Source organism: Felis catus, chromosome B3 (assembly GCF_018350175.1).
Source record: "Felis catus isolate Fca126 chromosome B3, F.catus_Fca126_mat1.0, whole genome shotgun sequence".
Classification (NCBI taxonomy): Eukaryota; Metazoa; Chordata; class Mammalia; order Carnivora; family Felidae; genus Felis; species Felis catus.
This window is the reverse complement of record NC_058373.1, coordinates 129,848,387-129,872,275: the sequence shown is the minus strand read 5'-3', so window position 1 is coordinate 129,872,275 and position 23,889 is coordinate 129,848,387. Positions and strand designations below refer to the sequence as shown.

The window sequence follows — 23,889 nt, the reverse complement described above, 5'->3', positions numbered from 1 at the left end:
CAGCATCCCAGTCAGACAACAATCAGCAACGAGTTCATTAGAATGCCAGAACTTTAAAGGCTGCTTAGGGAAATACTGCAGATCTTCCTTGACTTACAATGGGGTGATGTCCTGATAAACCCATCATAAGTTTAAAATATAAGTAAAAAATATATTTAATACACCTAATCTACTGGACATCACAGCTTAGCCTAGCCTACCTTAAATGTGCTCAGAGCACTTATTTCAGCTTACATTGGGCAAAATCATCTAACATGAAGACTACTTTATAGTAAAGTGTTGAATATTTCATGAAATTTATTAACTGCTGTCACTGAAAGTGAAAAACAGAATAGTTGAATGGGTACAGAATGGTTAAGTATATCGGTTATTTATCCTTGGTGATTGCACGGCTGATGGGGAGATGCCACTACCCAGCATCACTAGAGATAAAATAACAGGTTCCTTTTACTTTTGTTTGCAGGTTTTTAAAACCATTTATTACCAAAGACTTAATGAATTTTAGTTTCTCCAGTGATAATTAGGCTGACCATGTGCCGGGGGTATTTGTTCGTTTAGTTAAACTGCCTTCAGTGGAAGGGAATATCAGCATGACTCAAAGACATGGTCACAGCTAGGCAGAGGACACTGTCCACTGTCTTATGTCGAGAGACTGTGTTTTTCTCTCCACCCCTCTTCTCCATCATTTTCTAGTATCTGTAAAGAAGAAATGTTGGTAATATGGCATTTATGATCATTTGATGTTCAAATATTCAAAAGTTAACATTAATGTTTCTAATCAGCTGGGAGATTTCTTCTTCTCCTTCTTTTTTTCTTTTTTTTTAGTTGTGAGATTTTATTAATCCATATAATATCCTTGTGAAAGAATTAGAAAAATGAGGCAACTTGAAATTTGAATTGTGTCTGTCTCTCCCACAGCACAATGGTTCGTGAAGACATGAACCTGGTCACTATTGGAGCCCCAGCATGTACTCACAATGTCAAAGGTTGCCAGTGAACATTTACTGAACTTGAACTAAACCCAATTAAAACAAAACAAGAAAGATCTTAAAAACCCTAACATTTTGCCCTTTTCAAAACTGAGGGCGAAATATATAATTTTTAAACTGAAAGGCATTTCAAATAAAATTAAGATAAAGTTAGTGGCACGGATGTCAAGATGTCATTAAAAAAAATCAAACTAAAGAGGGATCTTGAAAACCATACTTTGAATTTCTTATGTCACAGAGGAATCAGAAAAGCAAAGAGGAAAGCGACGTGTTGAGAAAATACACAAATAGGTGGGCCAGAAGAGGGATTACAAATCTGCATGCTTTTTGTATTCAACATGTCATCAAATGTATGCAGTCCTTTGAGCTTCACATAAATTTAGTTTTATTCACAGTATTAAGATGAGAGTCACATATTCTATCTGATTTACCTGGAGAGAGTAGGTGAGAGGTCCATATATTTCCTACATGCCTCTGACTTTGAGCTCTGCATATATTAAGTTAATTCCACTTACAGATCACCTCACCCTCCTACATGACTGACCTGTTCAAATCCAGTTGGGTCAGCTATGGAAATTTGTCTTTGTTTGATTTCTCCAATCCCTTTCTTCTCCACCCACTCTGTCTTCTCATCCTTAATTCCTATGTATTTATTATGCAGAAGAGTTTATGCATCTATTTTTTTTACAGGTGAAGCCTGTTACCCCACTCTCCTCCATCTGCAAACATTCAGCTAGGCATTTTCAAAATAGAAGTTTTTGATTTTTTTTTTCTAAAAAGTAACCATTATTCAAGCTCATAAAAGGATAAATTTCCATCTAGATTCCATTTCCTCAAATTGTTGCCAAAAATAGAGTTATGCAATCTACAAAAGAAAGTTCCAGAAATGAAAACCTCTACTGTGAAAATCTCTCCTCGTCAGAAATCTAATGGATTTGGCAATCACACAAGGGTCTTATGCTTTTTCCTCAAGGATAGAGATTTACAGCCCTTTATAAAGTTCCGCATTGTTTCTGTACATGTTCTATGGTATTTATGCTTGATTTTTCAAAATGCAATTCTTATGGTTATAAAATTCAAATGACATACAATGATATTCGTGCATATGAAAGCTCACAACACTTCTCTACCCAGACTCACCACATTGCAAGACTGCAAGAGGCATAACCTATAAAAGACAAAGTAAGTGGAATCACTTAGGATACAAATTCACCCTCCAGTTGTCTGTGCCTTCATGCCTGACTCCACTTCCTAGAGGAAACTGCTATTTTTAAATCAACTTTTAAAAGTATAAGTTTTGCACAACAAACTAAGACCATTGAAAATGTACCTTTTAATAATTTTTGACAAAGGCATACAGTCATGAAATCATCATCCCATTCAAGATACAGAGCACTTTTTTTCCCCCCAGAAGTTTCGACCTGCTATTTTTCAGACAGTCCCTCCTATAACCATGAGCCCGAGTTCAACCACTAATCTGCTTTCTGTCACTTATGATTTTTCCCGTTCTGGAAATTCACATAAATGAACTCAGGACACGTGGATGTTTTGAGTCTAGCTTTGTTATTTGTCATTTTATTTTTGAATTATATATATTGTTGATTCATACATTCTGGAAAAATTCTTTATCATAAATGAGCACTGTCAAATGCTTTTCCTTCATTTATTGATATACTCTATTTTTTTTTCTGTTTTAGCCTATTAATTTTGTAACATGCACTGATTGATACCCAGATATTAAGCAAAATTGGATTCCTGAAATAAGTCCCATTTAGTCATAATGTGTAATTCCTTTTATGTAGTGTTGGATATCATTTTCTAAAGTTTTGATAAGGGTTTACATATCTATGTTTATGAGAAATTTTGGCATAGAGTATGCTTTTCTTGTAATCTTATAATGTAGTCTTTGTATCAGAAGAACCCTGACCTCAGAAAATAAGTTGAGAAGTGTTCCTTATTCTAAATAATTTTTTGTAGTTTTGGTATTATTTTTCCCAAAAATATTCAATAGATTTTGCCCTTGCAAATATCTGGGCTTAGAATTCTTTGAACCTAAGATTTTTAACTTTTAGTTTATTTAATAGATATAAAGCTATGGTAGGCAGAATAATGACCTCTCAAAGATGTCTACATCCTAATTTCTGGAGCATGTGAATATGTTATTTTATATGGGAAAGGAGAATTAAGATAGCAATTATTAATTAACTGATTTTAAAATAGGGAGATTATCCTCATTTTGTGCTTAGGTCAAATGTAATCATCAGATTTCTAAACACAGAAGAGGAAGGTAGAAAAGACAGTCTCAGAATGATGCAGTTTGGGGAAAACTCAACTGCTATTGATGACTTAGAGGACAGATAGAGGAGCATGAACCAAGGAATTCAGGTGTCCTCTGGAAGACAGAAAAAAGTAGGAAACCGTTTCTTCCCTAGAGCCTCTCAAAGAGAGGCAGAGCTATTGACACTTTGGTTTCAGTCAGTGAAATCCATTTTGGACTTCTGACTTCCAGAACTGTCAGATAATCAATTTGTATTGTTTTAAGTTGTGGGGTATGTGGTGATTTGTTATACCAGCAATAGAAAACTAATGTAAGAGTTCTTGATATGTTCTATTCTCACTTGAGTTTTGGTAAGTGTGCCTTTCCAACAATTATTCATTCTGTCTATGTTGTCAAATTCATTGTGTAAATCTATTTATAGTATCTATTTATGAATTTTAATGACTATGGATACATAATGGTGTATCTTCTTCATTCCTAAGGTTGGTATTTTGTGTTCCCTCCTTTCTTGAACAGTCAAGCTAGAATTTTATACATCTATTTTTAGAGTTTTCAAAGTTTTCAAATGTTTACGAATTGCCACATGTTACTTAGAAATGAGTTAATGAGTGCCTACCTATTTGGTTCTTTTTAAGATATTTTATGATTTCTAATGTAATTTCACTGTGATCAGAAAACATGCTCTAACATTTTGATCTTTTGAAATGAAATCTATCAAGACTTGTTTTATAGCCCATAACATGACCTCTCTTAATGAATTTCTATATGGGCTTGAAATAACTGTTCTTTCTGCAGTTATTGAGTGTGGTGTTCTGTAAATGAAAATTAGGTTAAGGGAGTTGGTACATCCTGACTGATTATTTTTCTAGTTAACCTATTCATTACTGAATGAGGGGAATTAGTCTCCAACTATAATTGTGAATTCATATATATTTTAATTTAGTTTTGACGGTTTGGACTATTATTTTTGAGGCTTTTTTTATTAGGTTCATATATACTTATAATTATTATACTTTCAGAATATACTGATTCTTTTACCATTATTGTATATTATTATTTACTTTTTTGTAGGCAGTGCTCCTTGTCTCAAAGTTGACTTTTTGTGATATTGACATAGTTACCTTACTTTCTTTCTTTTTTCATAAATGATTTTTTTAAAGTTTATTTATTACTTATTTTGAGAGAGAGACACACACACACACACAGGAGTGGCAAAGAGAGACGTAGAGAGACAGAATCCCACACTGTCAGCAGAGGGCCTGATGCGGGGCTCGAACTCATGAACCTTGAGATCATGACCTGAGCCGGAGTCAGACACTTAACTGACTGAGCCACCCAGGCACCTCAGTTATCCTACTTTCTTAAGCACACTGTTGTCTGAATTCCATATCTTTTTTCCATTCTTTTATTCTAATCGTTTCATATCTATGTATCTGAAGTGCATCTCTTGTCAATTGCATAACATTTGTCTTCTTCTTCTTTTTTTTTCTTTTTTAATTCCATTTTGGGGATCTCATCCTGAATAATTAGGAATAAGGTTTATTTAGGTCTTCTAACTTGCTGTTGGCTTTGCATTTGTCTCATCTTATTTTTCATTTGTTCTATGTTCCTACTGGAATTCTTTGGGTTGCTTCTTTGGATTGGTAAATATTTTTGGTATTTCATCTTAATTATCAGATTTCTAGTGATATTATTATAATTTAGTGGTTCTTCTAGGAATTACAATATGCATCCCTAACTTATCCTAATTGAAGTGTCTTCAATGAGGAAAGAACTATGAATTTGTATTTGTATGTGCACCTAATTTATTTTTGTGACTTTCTTGAAGTCTAAAATAAAGTTGATATTAAAGAACTATAGTCAAAAATATGAAATAAAATCTAATCCAAATTCACATATATGTAATATATAACAAATTTCAGAAGTAAACAATGATAAATACAAAATTCAGAGAAATGATACATAGCATTGCTGTTTTAGCAACTGAGAAATATGTTCAAAATACAAATATTAGAATTGATACAAAGTATTGAATGTGCATCTACTGTCAGCTATGGCCAGAAACCCTATATTTGATAGAGAAGCACTGTCCATAAACAATGTAAAGAGCCATAAGGATCAAAATCAATATTCTAATAAGATAATTATAAAAAGCCTATATTTAAATAGGAATTTTAAGGTAACACACAACTGATGGTTTCGAATAAATATTTGATCATTTTTGAATAAAACACTAACACCTGATATCGACTTCTTTTTTAGATTAAAAAGAAGGAAACAATACCATGTGTTTTAATTAAAGCCCTTGATTCTTTCTTCATTCATTAGTCTAAGCATATAAACATGAAAATAGTTATTTCCACTCTTGAATTGCTTACCATGGGTATTACTTACCCATGCAGATATTCATTTACATAATTTATAAAAACTTACTTAAAATGCCTTAATTTTTATTTTATTCTGACATTATGGAAATACAAACATACCACTTTAGTTTGTAATAACTCAGAAAACAAAAACTTTTGTGAATCCTAATTAAAAATTTAAACTCACATTCAATTTAAAAGAGGTGGCTTTAGTAAATGTTTCTGACAAACTAACGAGGGAGTAAAAAACAATATTTTATATTCACAAAATTACTACAGTTATAGATAATGAGAAGAAAGATTTAATGAGCAAATATATGTGAGGTCACTTTTTAAAAAGGCAAAAATTTAAAGTGTTATGCTGTCTTGTCATTCCAAATAAAATAAGTGGGATAATTCTTTTCCTACATGGATGTTTTTACTTCAGTTTTTATATGTATCTTGTGAGTTAGGCAGGTGGTTGTTACTACCCTTACTTTATAGATCAGGAAACTAAGATGAGAAAACTATATATATATATATATATATATATATATATATATATATATAAACATTGTTTTAATGTTTATTTTAAAAAAAATTTTTAACATTTAAACATTTATTTTTGAGACAGAGAGAGACAGAGCATGAATGGGGAGGGGCAGAGAGAGAGGGAGACACAGGGTCCGAGGGAGGCTCCAGGCTCTGAGCTGCCAACACAGAGCTCCATGCGGGGCTGGCAGTCACCAACTGTGAGATCATGACTTGAGCCAAAGTTGGACGCTTAACTGGCTGAGCCACCCAGGCGTCCCGAGAAATATACAATCATACAATTAATAGTCTGTAGAGTTAAGTTCAATTCCAGATGTTTGACTCCAAGTTCACTGCTTTTTTAACTGCTTCATGAAGCTTCAACAAAAACATAAATTCTCTTGATTTTGACTTTAACCTCACCCAGTAAATTTAAGAACTCTTTTTTAGAATCTAAAGTCTGCAACAATCTCATTAACCAACTCTGCAAGATAGAAAAGCTCCAGGATAGTTCTCATGCTGATCAGAAACACTTCTACCAAAATAAAAAGCATCAAAAACCAGCAGAGGAAAGGCAGAAAAGGGGAAGACTAGACAAAAGCCAAAAGAGAAAGAGTACTACCTGGGGAGGATTTTGAAGATCAAGCTCAATGCTGGTGGGAAGTTGGGTACGCACAGGAATTACATAACTGGTGCTGCCCACACACTGTCCCTGCTGCTAAGTTAAAAATAAAAAAAAACACGCTTGGTAGTTGGGAGATAGCATTGATTATAATTGGCACATTTGATGTATGTTGACACTGTACCCAATGGAAGTAAATGTCTACAGGGGTAGGATGAAGTAGGGGAAGAAGAAGGAGAATGAAGGGGTTATATTTCTAAAGTCTATTTGTTTTCTTCACATAGGGTGGAGGAAGCCAAAAGGTCACTGATCAAGGTCTTGGGGTAGCCTGTAATTTAATTAAGATCAAATTACACATTTTAATTACCTGGTACCAAAGAAGCCAATGTGTTAATGCTTGTCTGGTATTCAGTACACAATTCAGGGTTTCTGTTCTTGGCTTCAGCTGGTCTCCCGTTTGAAGCAGGCATTTGAAGACTTCATGTTAATCAAATTTTCCCATTCTTGATGATTTAAAAATATAAATGTGCAAGTCTGTAAAATACAGAGTGGGAGAGAGTTAAAACTTCATTTTTATACAGTACAGTGCAGTTTTAATTGTAAATCGGCTTTCTAATTTTATATTTTGGAAAGAAAAAAAAAAGGTGGGGTTAACATATATTGAGTATTATGTCATCAAACATTCGGAAAAAAACTTGAGAGATATATTTTTCTTTTAAATGATGCGACAAACATCATCAGTATACAGATGAGAAAACTATCTGAATGAATAAGCTAAGGTTCACATCCTAAAGGCATCTGTTTTCAAAACCCATACTCCATCTAAACCATAGCTACTCTGTTTCCCTCTCTTCCACCTCCACCTACTAAATGATAATTAGCGATTGTGAATGAGACACTCTTCGTCTTTCCTTGATAAAATAAAGTCCCGTTAATGTCCACCAACAACTGAATCAGATTATATCTGGGTGAGCTATGGAAAGAAGGACAAGAAATCTTAAAGGATAAACACTGTCTTCTCAACAGCAACTGCACAACCAAATGCATCCACTTATTTGGCATTTAATCAAACCTTCTTTGAAAAGAGACAAGGGGCGCCTGGGTGGTTCGGTCGGTTGGGCCTCTGACTTCGGCTCGGGTCATGATCTCACAGTTTGTGAGTTCGAGCCCCGCATCCGGCTCTGTGCTGACAGCTCAGAGCCTGGAGCTTGCTTTGGAGTCTGTGTCTCCCCTCTCTCTGCCCCTCCCCTGCTCACGCTCTGTGTCTCACTGTCTCTCAATAATACATAAGTGTGAATAAAAAAAAAAAAAAGAAAAGAGACAAAATTGCTTTACTGGGGTCAAATGATTATATATAAAATATTATGATTATATATAAAATTATGTATATAATTTATATATTTTATTATATATTATATATAATTTATATATATGTATGTTGTATATATGTATATGTATATATGTATGCATATATGTATATATATGTTGTTATATATATTATATATAATTTATACATATGTATGCTGTATATATATGTATATGTATATATATGTATATATGTATATATATGTATATATATGTATATATATGTATGTATGTATGTATGTATATATTATTTATATATAATATATATAATAAAATAATCATAAAATGCAGATCATAAAATCCTTGATTTCTCACAGAGGCTTAGACCATAAACCCAGAGGCTTTTCCGTGGTTATTCCAAGTTTTATTCTCCATTTCAACTCTAACATAAAAGCTATTGTTCTACTCTGAGTTTACAGTTTTTGTTTGTTTTTGAAAGATAAATGGTCAAACACCCTGCAAATCAATGGGGATTAGCAGTTGAGACTGTCAAAACTGGTTCAGCCTGAAGGAAAAAAAACAGAAAACAAAAAACAAAAACTAGATTGTTATAGAATACTACATTCAGTGGTGAAATCCTGATAAACCCGATAGATTAAAGATTCACAATGAAGGGTCAAATGATAAATTTAATAGAAGAGAATGCAGTATAACACTTTTGTGATATAAAAGTGAGGACAGACTTTCTAAGTAAAACCTACAAAACATTGAACTATAGGGAATTCATTTACAGTTCAAAATAAAGGATTTCTTTTAAACAAAGGAGAGCATAAATAGAGGCAAGAATCATCACAAGAGCTGATACCTATATAGTGCTTACTGTGTGCCAAGAACCTTTTCTATCATTATGCCCATTTTGCTGATGAATCAAACAGAATAATAACAACAAAAGAGATAAAGTAACTTGTCCAAGATCATGTGGCTAGTAAATAAGGAGTCCATGTTCTTTACCATGATTTCTTATAGTCTCCTATTGGCTGATGGGAGAAACATTTGCAATATCCAAAACCATTGAGGGCTGGCTACGTAGAATATACAGAGAACACCCGCAAATTACAACAACTACAACAAAGACTAATATTCCAAGGGATGTAAGAGAAAGGATTCTATTAAAGCAGTTTACAAAACTGAAACCATCTAAACAGCAATGGATTCTCAATCACATCAGTAAACACAGAAGTATAAATTAAAGCAAGAAGATATCACTTTCTAAAACTGGCAAATTTCAGAAAGATGAATGAGTCAAGTTGATGGAGATGGTGAAATATAAAACACTCCTGCATTGTTGGTGGCTATGGCCCTTCCAGACAGTTGTGGAACAGCAGCATTAGGTCAGTTAAGATACTTGTTTCTGCCTGGGTACATATCCCAAGGAAATGCTCACGTAGGTTCTTCAGGGGGTGTGTGTAGATGCTAACCACTGTGGGAGGTGGAGTTGGATCTAATGTAATGTCTATTATCAAGGATGTATATTAGTAAACTGCGGGAGAGGCATATACAGAAGATAATAAAGCAAAGAAACACGTAGTCCTCGTAAAGGCACATGGATGGATCTAAAGAAGGAAGCAGTGCAGAGAAAAAAAAATGTAAGGAAGAGATGACATCTCTAATGGAATACTATACGTATAAATCAAAATCATATGTACCCCAAACAAAAATAGACACTTCAAAAAAGCATATAGCAACAAAATACTTCTGGAAAGTAAATATTGAATAAGAATAGGAAATAATGCAGCTAAAGGGAAGTAAAATGTTCAAATAGTCAGAAGATGGGCACTGCACACACCAGTGATGATAATTTTACACTAAATGAGAGGTACAATTATTTCAAACAACGGCATCAGAAATCCAAATGGAAAAGAAAAAAAATGACATTTTTGTTTCAATTTAACATTAAATGAATAATGCTTATTAATCATCTACTTCATTAAAAAAATGTTTATTTATTTATTTTGAGAGAGAGAGAGCACATGCCCATTAGGGAAGGGGGGGCAGAGAGAAAGGGAGAGAATCTCAAGCAGGCTCCATGCTCAGTGCAGAGTCCCGTGTGGAGCCACTCGCATGTCCCCCAGGCACTCTACAGGGGGCTCGAACCCGCGAACCATGAGAGCATGACCTGAAGTCATGACACTTAACCGACTGAGCCACCCAGGCGCCCCTATCACCTACTTCGTTTTGAATTACTGAAGTAGGCAGTTACATATATTCTATTCTATATTCTTTCCCTCACAAATGCCTGTAGTATAAATATTAAATGCCATTTACAGAGGAAAGGAACTTGCATCTAAGATATGATGTGGCCTGCTAGGAAGAGGCAAAACTGGAGGGTAATCCCACGTCCCTTATCTGTTTCAAAAGATTTTAATCATTTCACTCTATTTATCTAATATGTTCAAAAGAATTTTCCCAGAGGCTTATATCCAGATTTCTATAAATACAGAGAAAACCAAGGTTTCATTAATACAGGTCTTCCTAAAACTTTTAATTCCCCAATATTGACAGTGGTCGCATTTGTTTGAAGGAAAAACAGCACCACACACATACAAGCACCATTTAGCCAGTCTGAGAGAAAGGGTGGAAACAAAACAAACAACAACAACAACAAAAACCTTTTTTCTTTCTTTCTGATAGCTCCTATTTTAGACCTTCTTGAAACTAGCGTTTTCCCTGCCCTCAGAGGAAATATTGCTTGGGTCTCGTACTCTATGTACACTTTTAGGAAATAAAAAGTTACCTGGTCAGTTATACTCAAAAAGAATCAGTTCAGTTATTAAATAGCCGATGTAATAATTCAATGTAATAATCAAAATAATCCAACTTCTTTTAAATTGGAGCTCTTTCCTGCCCCCAGCGTGGTTCTACATTGGGCTGGCTACCTAACCTGGGATTTTACGATTGGCTTTTTCATTCTTTCTCCTGTTTTGCGTTTCTACCCAACTTCATCGGTTTAGGAGAGGGGGGTAAGAAGGACAGCCAAAGGAAGCAGGAAATATTTGTAATAATCCAGGTGAAACATGCTGGTAGTGGTTACCACCCTGGACAAGTTATCGTTAGTGTCTCCTGAATTATTTATGATACTAATCTCCCTCCACTCCTTTTCTTATTTTCTGCTCTCAGCATAGAACAAGACTGATCCATTTCTAACAAGTTGGTGCTACTAATTTGCTCAAAATCAATCCCCCAACGCTCAGTGTAAAAGTCAAATCTTTGCACGTCCCTACATAATATGGATACAGCCCTCCCCCACCTTATCTCCTACAGACGCAGCCTCTATTCCTTCATTCTTTGTAAGCTTTGCAGCCGTAAGTGATTTTCCTTGAACACAGCATTTCAGGTTTAATCCAAACAAGACCTTGGGCACATTATCAGTAAGAGATCAGTTACCTCCCAAACCACCCTCTCTACTCCTATTACCACAGCTAGCCTTCAGCCAGCCTCTCACCCTTTTGATTTTTTTTTTTTGTCCTTTGTCCCCATGCTCCAAAGGAAACATATTAAGCTTTTTGACTGGATCTGTTTGAAACTCCTCTCCTCTCATGCTTAAAGTGAATGGGATGCAATACCAACTCATCCCTGATGGTGGTGGTGGTGGGGGGAAATAACTCAAGTAGCAGCATATTCTCAATAATATTTTCTACCATGATGAAAGTATTGGGTAATTAAAGATTTCTTAAATATGCCTTCGGATTTGAATGATGACACAGGGAATATAATATAATATAGGCTTGCAAATGATAGCTTATGCATTAGTATTCAATCTGATTGTTTATTCTTTTCATAAATATTTATATAGCACCCACTGCAATCCCAGCCCCATCCTGGAAGCTGATGATCTGTTATGGAAAAACATCTGAGGAGACTCATATTTTAGTTGGAGGTAGATCGGAAATAAGCAAGTCAACCACTAAGTGAAGAAAAGCCTCGTAGATATGACCAGAACTTTGAAGAAAATCAAGTGAGGTGAGTTGGGAAAGAATAGCAGGGCATACTTAAAATGGAAAGTTCATAGAATTTCTCTTTGAGAATGCGTCCTTTGAAATGAAAACTGAATTTAAGGCATTTCACATCTTTTTAAAATTGGACAGCAACACGGAAAAGAATCATACTGGACTACTTTCTCATATCATACACAAAAATGAACGCAAAATGGATACATATGTTTAAAATTAGAACATGCTCATACTGTATTTAGGAATATATTGTGTTTAAATTATTACTGTACACATTAAATATGCATACATACATATACATGTATTTACCTACATACACAGATATATATATATACTTGTACAAATGTTTTCATATATATTAATTTATCTTCATACAAAATGTACATGGTATGAATAATGTATACAACTATATTTATATTATATATATTACATAAAATTTTATAAATAAAATATACCAGGAATGTGTTTTCTACTATGAATATATTTCCATGATTTATTGTGTTAAATTGACCTCTTTTTTTCCCCTACTATTATCAATAGATGAGGTTTCTAATAAATCAGCACTTGTACAGATTAATGGTATGAAAGACTTCTTAAAATACACAGATGTATGTTATAATTTTAAAATCCCTTTTTATTTCTCCAGTCATATTTAAAATAAATAAATAAGTAAATTACTGGCTTCAAATTTTCTGTTTCCTTATTTATAGTATTATGGATTTAAATGCCTTTTGTGGCACAGATACATACTTAAGGATCTAGAGGAGTCTAATTTACAGTGTAAGTTATTTTATTTTTATTTTTTAAGTTTATTTATTTATTTTGAGAGAAAGAGAGAGATCTAGGGAGAGGAAGTGGGGGAGGAGCAGAGAGAGAAAGGGGAGAGAGAAAATCCCAAGCAGGCTCTACACTGTCAGCACAGAGCCAGACGCGGGGCTCGAACCCACGAATTGTGAGATCATGACCTGAGCCGAAATCAAGTCAGATACTTAACTGGCACCACCCAGGCGCCCCTACAGTGTAAATTATTTTAGTTGAAATATAGGTTCTATATTTTAATGGCAGGGAAACTGATGTTCTGATTCCAAGGTTCTTCTGTAATTCATTTCCAATGCCTTTTTACCAGTAAGAATTTTTTTTTCTCAGCTTTTATCTTCTATTTTTTGTATCCCTGCCCCCCAACCTCTTCATCACTAAGACCAGGAAACTTCTAAGTTGAAAATTATTTCATTCACTGTCTTAAGCTTCCCATGAATGTATTTTCATTTTCTGTTTACTTTTTTCCATATATAATAAGTGCCATTTAAAGATGCTATAATTTTCCATTCTAGTACTCACAAATGATTTAAGAGTTGGACTTTATTTTTTGTCCTTCAGTAAATTTTAGAAAGAAAAAGAATATAATGCACAAACATCATTCATCCACATAATAAATTATGAATTCACACATCCTTGAAAAATGTTTGGTTTCTCACAAAAACAAATGTGTGCATTCACACCCATCATAGAGAGTAACACATAGCTATATCTCTTATGAAAGGATCTTTATGTACTTTACTGAATTTATGAAGAAAGGTCCTTTTAAGCACCACTGAATGATACCATCTGTGGTTGAAAATACAACAGGTATTCAGTGCTGTGTCACAGAGAAAAGGGGAAAATGAGTTACAACTCTTAAGTGTCTTGCAGCCCTTGTTAGTTAGAATGACTAGAAACTTTTTTTAACCAAGGAATTCATAGTCATTCTAAAACACAAATGTGAAGCAAGGAAATTTATTCATAATATCACTGCACAAAGATTACCATTTTTGTTTTCTGTTATCTACATAAAATGCTTAGTATCCTGCTTGGTATATTATAATCATTCATTAAAAGGCAATTATTTAATAATAATTTTAATAATATTTTCAGTAGATTAATATATATCAAGTCAAATGTTTCTTAAGATAATTTCTTTCCCTGTTTTGCCATAAATAAATCAGTCATCTTACATTTTTGTTGACCTCTGGCATTCCCTTTAATCTTTACATATTTATTACTAACAAGAATAAAGATGAGGAATAGTTAGCATTAAGTATGCATTAGAGCTAAAATTAATATCATACATTTATGGTAGCATGTACTGTATATAACAAAAAAACTTTCCGGTAGGTACTGATATAGAAACTGAAACAGAGGTTAAGAACTTAACTCAAGGTCATGCAAAAGGTAAGAAAGGAGACAGAATCCAAACCTAAGTAACTACTCCAGACCCTACAGTTCCTGATACTATAAGGAATTACATGTTTTTATTGATGACAATAGATATCTCCACCTATACACCTGAGGAGATATATCACTGCAATGAATCAGAAGCCAGAGGACGAGGGGCGCCTTGTTGGCTCAGTCAGTTAAGTGTCTGACTTCAATTCAGGTCATGCTCTCATGGTTAGTGGGTTCGAGCCCCGCATTGGACTCTGTGCTGACAGCTCAGAGCCTGGAGCCTGGTTTGGATTCAGTGTCTTCTGCTCTCTCTGCCCCTACCCCGCTAGCACTCTGTCTCTTTCTCTCTCAAAAATAAACATTAAAAAAATTAAAAAAAAAAAAAAAAAGAAGCCCCAGGACTGACTGAGCAGTGATCCATAACTCAAACTATTAAGAGTGCATGGGTAAGAGTGCATGGGTCTCTGAGTGACCCCTCATAGGAGAGACTTGAAAGCCTGAAAGGTGTCTTCACTTCTTCACTACTCAATACTTTTAGGAAGTTGCAGGCAGAGGAAACAGAGGAAGTGAATTGTGATTGTAAAACGTGTCCTAGAGAGTAAATATACATCAACTAAAGACAGTCTTATAAACACATCCCTTTGCTCACAAATTGCTTATCCCATATATTAGTGTAAATCTTTAGATCAATAAAATGTGATATTCTGTAATCTAGATTTTTCTCTGCCTTCGCTAGTTTACCGCAGGATATCAGGGCGGCCATAACTACCAGAGGAAGAGGTTTTGCCCCAGATCCGATAACCAATCCTGGCACAAACAGCTTGGGCAATGAAATTGCCCTTGATGGGCTCTGAATTCCTCTCTGGAAAAGTGATGAGAATGCTTGCCATATAATAATTATATAATATGTTAGGAAAGACGTGTTGATGCTGAATTATTGTTAGAAACCTTTAAATATCCTATTTTACTTGAAAATACATTTCTGACACTTACCAAAGTGATGCATTCTTCAAGCCTCAGTTGAAACCCTTTCTCCTTGTGTAACATTTTAGTTTATTCCAAGCCTCAAAAATTTCTCCTTACCCCACTCTTATGACACTGGGTAATGTATATTCAACTCTTAATTGTGGCCTTTCTTCTCCCAATCCTTGTGTTTTGTTGAATTTAAAATTACCTCATGCATTGCCATTTAACTGGGTAGAATTTCATTTTGCCTTCCCACCTTCAGGATAGGTATGTAAATAACAAAAACTGTGTTATACTTGTTTTTACACCAACATTATCTCTCCAAGGGTAGGAATTCAGTATATAAATAAATGAATGGATACGCTGATGTCATCAATTGATGAAAATATAACTCTTTTACATTCATTGCAAATAAATTTGTAAATTGTTTCTCATCTCATAAGATTCTTGTGAGGAGACACTTTTATATCTCTGCATATTAGCAGTATTTGATAAGATGTAACATTTAATTTTAGTGGATAATTTAATATTTCATAAATACAAAATGTTTTGAAAATATATTTATAAAGAAAAATCACTTTCACTAAAGCAAAGTTGTTTGATCTTTTTTTCCAAGTTTCATTATACTTCAATTTGACATCGATTGATAGGGAACATGCCATGAAAAAGTGACAACAAATTCTATACAAATGTTACCTTGGGAGGTTTCTAGGTAACGTATAGCATAGGGAATATGGTCAATAATATTGTAATAGTTTGTATGATGACAGATGGTAATTAGATTTATGGGAATCATTTTGTGATGTATAAAAATATTGAATCACTACAATATACACATGAAAGTAGTAAGATATTGTATACTAATAGTACTTCAATAAAATTTTTTAAAAAACTAGGGATACTTTATTTGCAATAAACAAACAAACAAACAAACAAATAAAGCAAAATGGAGCGTGGTGGATGGAAGTTTCCTCTCTAGATTAAGTGGATAAGATTGTATCTAGGGCGACCTTGATTTCACTGTCAAATTTTATTCACTCTTAAAATCAAAAAGATACTTAAAATTTTTTTAAATGTATATTTATTTTTGAGAGAGAGAGGCAGACTGCAAGCAGGTGGGAGCAAAGAGAGAGGGAGACAGAATCTGAAGCCAGGTCTGAGCTGTCAGCACAGAGCCCAGCAGGGGGCTTGACCCCATGAACCATGAGATCATGACCTCAGCTGAAGTCAGATGCTCAACCAACTGAGCCACCCAGGCACCCCAAAAAGATGCTTTTGTCTTCAGAAATAATTTACAATTTATCATATGTGAAATTAAAAACAAAAACAAAAAAAACACCGGCAGAGGAGAAAATCTAAAAGTGGAAACTCAAGACAAAATGAAACAAAACACTGATAGAGATTGATAGAATCTTGTGGATGAGATAGGAAGGCTGATTCCTTACCCTTCAGTTATCACAAATTTGATGCAGAGATGTCAAACATTCTTACTTCTACAACTGTAACCTTTTGGTAACTTCAAGTTCTTTTAGATTTTTGCTTATCCTCACACTGAATAAAACAAATCATCTAAATACTTTAACATACTAAACCCCAGGAATGAAGCAAGCACTACGGAAGGTGAATCAATTCCTGAAAGTCACTTGGGATGCTAAAGGGATGCTAAAGGCAGTAGTACAGCATGATGACTTGGGCACTGTCGTAGGGACTGATACACAAGCAATTATTAGCCTCAGACCCTCAGTTTCCACTGTGCCACTCTTGGAGTATACTGGGATTCAGTGATCTGATAGGCTATTGCTGAAGTAAGATATGAAGTAAGATAGAAGGCGTGTATCTAATACAAGGACTATTACATCCTTATCAAGGATATAAGGATCAAGGTTCTTATCACGGACCACAGTACATCAGTGTTTATAGCATAAATAATTGCTTTATTTTTATTTTTTAAAGTAAACTCTGTGCCCAATGTAGGCTTTGAACTCATGAGCTCCAAGATCAAGAATTGCATACTCTATGAACTGAGCCAGCCAGGCAATCCTAATGCATATTTCCTTTATTTTTAATTTTTAAGTAAGTGTTGAGCCAACAGGTTCAGCTTTCAAACATAATAAAAAAGATGGTCATATTTGTAAAAAAAAAAGAATAAAGTTATTATCACTCTCAACAGCCTTCCTTTGATTCACTAATACTGAGTTCATTTTGTTTTCTGTTGTTTCCCTTTTTGATCACTCTGGGCATGTTCTTTTTCTTCTTCAATTTTTAACTGATTTAGTTCTAGTTCTGTTACTTAAAATTATATGTAAACACCACAGAAAGGCACAAAGGAACTTTCATGGGGATGGAAACATTCTATACCTTGATTGTGGTGCTGGTGACATGATTTTGAATATTTGTGAAAATACATTAAACTGTTCACCTTAAAAGGCAAATTTTATTGTACTTTAGTTATGCTTGAGTAAGCCTGACTGTAAAAAATAAAATAAAATAAAATAAAATAAAATAAAATAAAATGATACATGAAATGAAATGAAATGAAATGAAATGAAATGAAATGAAATACAATACAATACAATACAATACAATACAATACAATACAATACAATAAAATAGCAAAGCTGATGTCCAAGAAATTACTGCCTGTTTCTTCTAGGAGTTTTATGGTTTCAGGTCTCACATTTTAGGTCCTTAATCCATTTTGCGTTTATTTCTGGGTATGGTGTAAGAAAGTGGCCCATTTTCTTTTCTTTTTATTTTAGAAAGAGAAAGAGCACAGAAGCAGGGGAGAGGGGAAGAGGGAGAGAGAGACAGGATCTTAAGCAGGCTCCATGCTCATCACAGAGCCTGACTCAGGGCTCGATCCCAAGACCCTGGGATCATGACCTGAGCAAAAATCCAGAGTTAGATGCTTAACGGACTGAGCCACCATGTACCCTTAAAGTGGTCCATTTTCATTCTTCTGCATGCAGCTGCCCAGTTTTCCCAGAACCATTTGTTGAAGAGACTGTCCTTTCTCAATTATATATTCTTGTCTCCTTGGTCTTAGATAATTGGCCATGTAAGTGGGAGTTTATTTCCGGTCTCTCTATTCTATCAATCTGTATATCTATTTTTGTGCCAGTACCAAACTGTTTTGATTACTATAGCTTTGTAATATGTCTTGAAATCTGGAATTGCAACACCTCTAGTTTTGCTCTTCTGTTTCAAAGAAGCAATTCAGGGTCTTTTGTGTTTCCATGAACATTTTAGTGTTATTTGTTGAGTTTTGACAGGTATTACATTGAATATATAGGCTACTTTGGGTAGTACTGACACTTTAACAATATTAATACTTTCAATCCATAAGCATAAACTATCTTTCCATTTGTTTGCGTTGTCTTCAATTTCTTTCATCAGTGTTTTATAATTGTCAGAATATAGATCTTTCATAACTTTGGTGAAATTCATTCCTAGACATTTTATTCTTTTTGGTGCAGTTGTAATGGAAGTGTTTTCTTAATATCCCTTTCTGCTACTTTGTTATGAAGGTATAGAAACACAACCAATTACTGTATATTAATTTTATATCCTGCAACTTTACTGAATTTATTTATTATCTCTAATTTTTTTTGGTGGAGTCGACGGTTTTCTAAGCATAGTATCATTATCTGCAACAATGACAGTTTAACTTCTTCCTTACCAACATGTATGCTTTTTATTTTGTATTTAATAAATATGCCTTCTATTTCATATTTAATAGAGTGGCAAGAATGAGCATCCTTCTCTTGTTCTTGACCTTAGAGTTTTTCAGCATTGAGTATGTTACCTGTGGGTTTTTTCAAAAATGGTTTTTATTATGTTGAGGTATATTCTCTCTAAACCCACATTGTTGAGAGCTTTTTTCATGAAACACTGTTGAATTTTGTCAAATGCTTTTTCTGCATCACATACTTCTTAATTCTTCCTTTTGTTGATGTGATGTATCATGATAATTGATATATAAATTTTGAACTATCCCTGAATCCCCAGTGTCAATCCCACTTGTTAGTGGTGAATGATCTTTCAGTGTATTGTTGATTGCAGTTTGCTAACATTTTGTTGAGTTTTTTCATGTATGTTCATCAGGGATATTGGCCTGTAGTCTTTTTCTTTCTCTCTCCCTGTCTCTTGTAGTGCCTTTTCCTTGTTAATGTATCAAATTAATGGTGGTTTCATAGAACAAATCTGGACATTTTCCTACATCTTCTATATTTTGGAATGTTTGGGGAGATGTTAGGTATTAATTCTTCTTTAATTTTTTGGCAGAATTCAGCTACAAATTCATCTGGTCCTAGACTTGTCTTTGTTGGCAGATTTTAAATTACCATTTTAATTTTGTTACTGGTAAGTGATTTGTTCAGATTTTCTATAGCTTCCTGATTCAATTTTGGAAAATTGTATGTTTCTAGGAATTTGTCATTTCTTCTAGGTTGTCCAATTTGTTGGCATATAATTTTTCATAGTGTTATCTTATAATCCTTTTTATTTCTATGGTATTGGTTGTTACTTTCTCAGGAAAATGAAACAAAAACAAAAATAAACATTGGGACTACACCAAAATAAAAAGCTTTTTCACAGTTAAGGAAGAGATGAGCAAAATTTAAAGGGTGGGAGAAGATTCTTGGAAGTGATATATCTGATAAGGAGTTAATATCCAAAATATATAAATCATTTCTACAACTCAATACCAAAAAAGCAAACAATCCCATAAAAAATGGGCAGAAGATCTTAACAGACACTTTTTACGAAGCAGACATAGAGATGGTTAAGAGACACATGAAAAGATGCTCAACATCACTTATCATCAGGGAAATACAAAGAAAAATCACAGTTAGATATCAGTTTACATCAATCAAAATGGCTAGAATAAAAAAGAGGAAATAACAAGTATTGGCAAAGATGTGGAGAAAAAGAAACTCTCATGCACTGTTGGTCAGAATGTTAATTGATGCAGCCATTGTGGCAAACAATATGGAAGCCCCCCCCAAATTAAAAATAAAAATATCATACAATACAGTAATCCTGCTACTGGGTATTTAGCCAATGAAAATGAAAACACTAATTTGAAAATTTATATGAACCCTGTTTATTGCAGCATTATTTACAATAGCCAAGAAATAGAAACAACCCAAGTGACTATCAATAGATGAATGGATAAAGAAGATTATATAAAAAAGGATGAGATCGTGCATTTGTGACAATATGGATGGACCATGAGTATATTATGCTAAGTTAAATAAGTCAGAAAGAGAAAAACAGATATTTTATGATATCACATATATATAAAATCTGAACAACCAAACAAATGAGTAAACGAACAAATAAACAGAGAGAGCAGAAACAGACCTATAAATACTGATAACAAACTGATAGTTGCCAGAGGGAATGCGGTGCAGAAATGAGCAAAATAGGTGAAGAGGAATGGGAGATACAGAGTCCCAGTTGTGGAATAAAAAGTCATGGGGATAAAAGTTACAGCATAGGAAATATAGTTGATGGTATTGTAATAACGTTGTGCAGTGACAGATGGCAGCTCAGCTTGTGGTGAGCATAGCATATTGTATAGACTTGTCAAATCACTATGTTGTACACCTGAAATTAATGTAACATTGTGTGTCAACTCTACTTCAATTTAAAAAAAGGAACAGCGATAGCAAAAAATATATTTAATGATTTCTCTGTGTGTGCCCTTGTGTGTTCTCCAACACATTAAAAATGCTGTGTGGGGCGCCTGGGTGGCTCAGTCGGTTAAGCATCCGACTTCAGCTCAGGTCACGATCTCACGGTCCGTGAGTTCGAGCCCTGCGTCGGGCTCTGGGCTGATGGCCCAGAGCCTGGAGCTTGCTTCCAATTCTGTGTCTCCCTCTCTCTCTGCTCCTCCCCCGTTTATGCTCTGTCTCTCTCTGTCTCAAAAATAAATAAACGTTACAAAAAAAAATTTAAAAAAATGCTGTGTATTTTGCAATATTTGTAGCATGATATTTCAATACATTTTTATTATATATGTAATACATTAGCAGATTTTTACAACACCCACGGGTTATCAACAGTGAGAGACCTACTAATCATGACTGGGGAGATAACTGACAGGGATAAATGCTTGGCAGGTTTGAAATTTAGACTTATAAATCAGATGTTCAGAAACATGACTTTCCTAATTTTCTAGTGAATATAAGTAACTCTCCTTTTTCATAACAGTAGAAAACTCAATATCAAACCCTTTTAAGGGATCTAATAATACCCAGTTTAATATAGTTATTTTTATAAAAATATTAATCAAATTTAACGTATTTCTTCACCATTTCCCTTACCTGGCTTCCTAAGGGTGATCAATTTTGCTGAGATTAGTGAGTGGCATTGTCAGAAGGGGGAAGGAAGAGAAGTAGAAAATAAATAGTTTTCTGATATTAGTTTTTATGCCATCCTATGTTCTTTCTTGCCTCTGCTCCTTTGTACCTCATTCCATTGAAGAACCCTGTGCTGTCCAGCCTTCATCCTGTCCAGCCTTCAAGACTCCCGCATTGTCATCAACTACAGATACCCATGATCAGTGCTGTGCCTTCCCAGTAGCGAGTGATATCAATGTCTTCTGGGTCCCCTTAGGCCAGTCCTCTTCTGGACCATGCTCCTTCTCAGCACTTCCTAGGACCCCACATTTCCAGGAAAATCCTGACTACACTTTCTTCAGAGAAGGTTAAGATATTCATGATTTTTTGTGACTATTCACCTAAACGATCTATATGCTAATTTACCACTAAGTTGTCTTGTTACTCTGTGGCCTTGGTAAATATTAAGATTTCTGAAAGGCTCACAGTCTTTTGAAAAACACAATGCAAAGCATTAACACTCCCACCCCTGAGTTTAGCTTTCAAGGGGCAATATAAAAATCCTCTTCTTAGAGGACCATCCAGGTATAACTATTCATTTATAATTTTTTTCTTTATAAAAGAATTCTTTTATAAATATTCCTTTATCATGGATGATAACTGAATGGGTCAAAAACAGTGTTTTTTTTAACTTTAAAATACCATATTTTAAATATTTTGAAATTTTAAGTTAATTACTTTAAAAAAATTGTAATGACTTATTTTAACATCACAGTCCCTGGTTTTCTAGTGGGTGTATTTTATACAATTTTGTAAGTAGACAGTGAATCAGTACATATATTGAACATGACTGGTGAGAAAACTAATAGGGATAAATGTTTACCAGGTTTGAAATTTTGGGGTTATTTTGTATTTAAAATATAAATTATGAGGCACAAATTATCAAGAAAAAAAAGTTTAGGAGAGGAATATTTTTAACATTTTTTAATTTACTTAATTCCTGTATTTTGAATATATAAATCAATATAATTTTATACATGAAGCATTTATTTTGACAATCATGTTTATTCTGTTTATTCTGATGAATACTGTTTGTTTTGCAACCATGAAACTCTGGGGTATTACGTTAATGAATACAACAATAAAATGAATTGCAGAGATCTGGAATTTGTATTTTATTTTAGTAAAAAAATCTGTCAAGAATACAAAGAGTGACAGAAGTATTAAGTCTCTACTCTTTCATATTTCATTCAAATTCAAAAATCTCTTTGTTTTTCTTATGGCTTTTTTGAAATATATTTGAGATAACATTATTCAGCACATTAAAATGTCTTGACAATTCTTTGTAGGTTCCATTTTTTATCAATATAAAATGACTTATCATTATCTTTTTCAGTAGGTTTTGCTTTGAATTTCATTTTATTCGACTTCAATATTGAATTGCAATTCCTAATGATATTACGTTTTCATTTGCCTGATATATCCTTCCTTTCACTTTTAACACTTTTTTCGATGATTTTATTTTAATTCTATAAATGGCATAACATTATTTTTATGCATTCCTACATGAATTTTATTATGGAAATTTTTAACCCATTTATATTTATTATTTTGCCCGATATATTTTATATTTTGTCATCTTAAATTTTTCTCCTTAAGCATTTATCATTAAAGCTTCAGAGTTTACAACAAACACTGATGGGTCAATGCCCAACCCTGGCTTACCTTCCCCTACCTTCTCTCACAGGCATACTGCTTTTCAGTACCCTTTAGCTTTACTTAGCCTGTTCCAACATAAAGCATAAGTTGAGAGTGAGTATAACAGCTGGGTTTTGTGTAGTGGTATCCTTGTACTTCCCAGGAAACACAAGTAGATGTAATGTTTGTTTTCTAGACCAATGGTTCATAGCCATCTCATGGACATAGAATTATCTGGAAAATTCGTACAAGAAAAGAAATGTATAGAGTTTCCCTGGCAACCAAGATTAGGATTTAATTGCTCTGAAATCAGATCTGCATGTGATTATTTTTGAAGTTTATTTATGTATTTTGAGGGGGTTGGAAAGGGAAGAGAGAGAGGGAGAGAATCCCAAGCAGGCTCTGTGCTCAGAGGGATGCAAGACTAGATCTCACGTCCGTGATATCATGACCTGAGCTGATATCAAGATTTCCACGCACAGCCAACTAAGTCACCCACACACCCCAAGAACGTGATTGTTTTTGAAAACTTCCTCAGGTGGTCTAATGTGCAGCCAAGGCTGAATAAACCCTTCCCTTCTGTCTCTGCCATACCCACT

General features: G+C 34.0%; 1 long non-coding RNA gene across 2 annotated transcripts in view; it reads right to left on the bottom strand.

Annotated features, from left to right (window-relative positions):
* Positions 1–6,333: 6,333 nt before the first annotated feature.
* LOC105260674 overlaps positions 6,334–23,889 on the bottom strand; it is a 328,107-nt gene continuing 310,551 nt past the window's right edge. For both annotated transcript variants that reach the window (XR_006599882.1, XR_002743214.2), the window contains one exon: positions 6,334–7,299. This is a non-coding gene — a long non-coding RNA (uncharacterized LOC105260674). The remainder of the gene's footprint in view (positions 7,300–23,889) is intronic.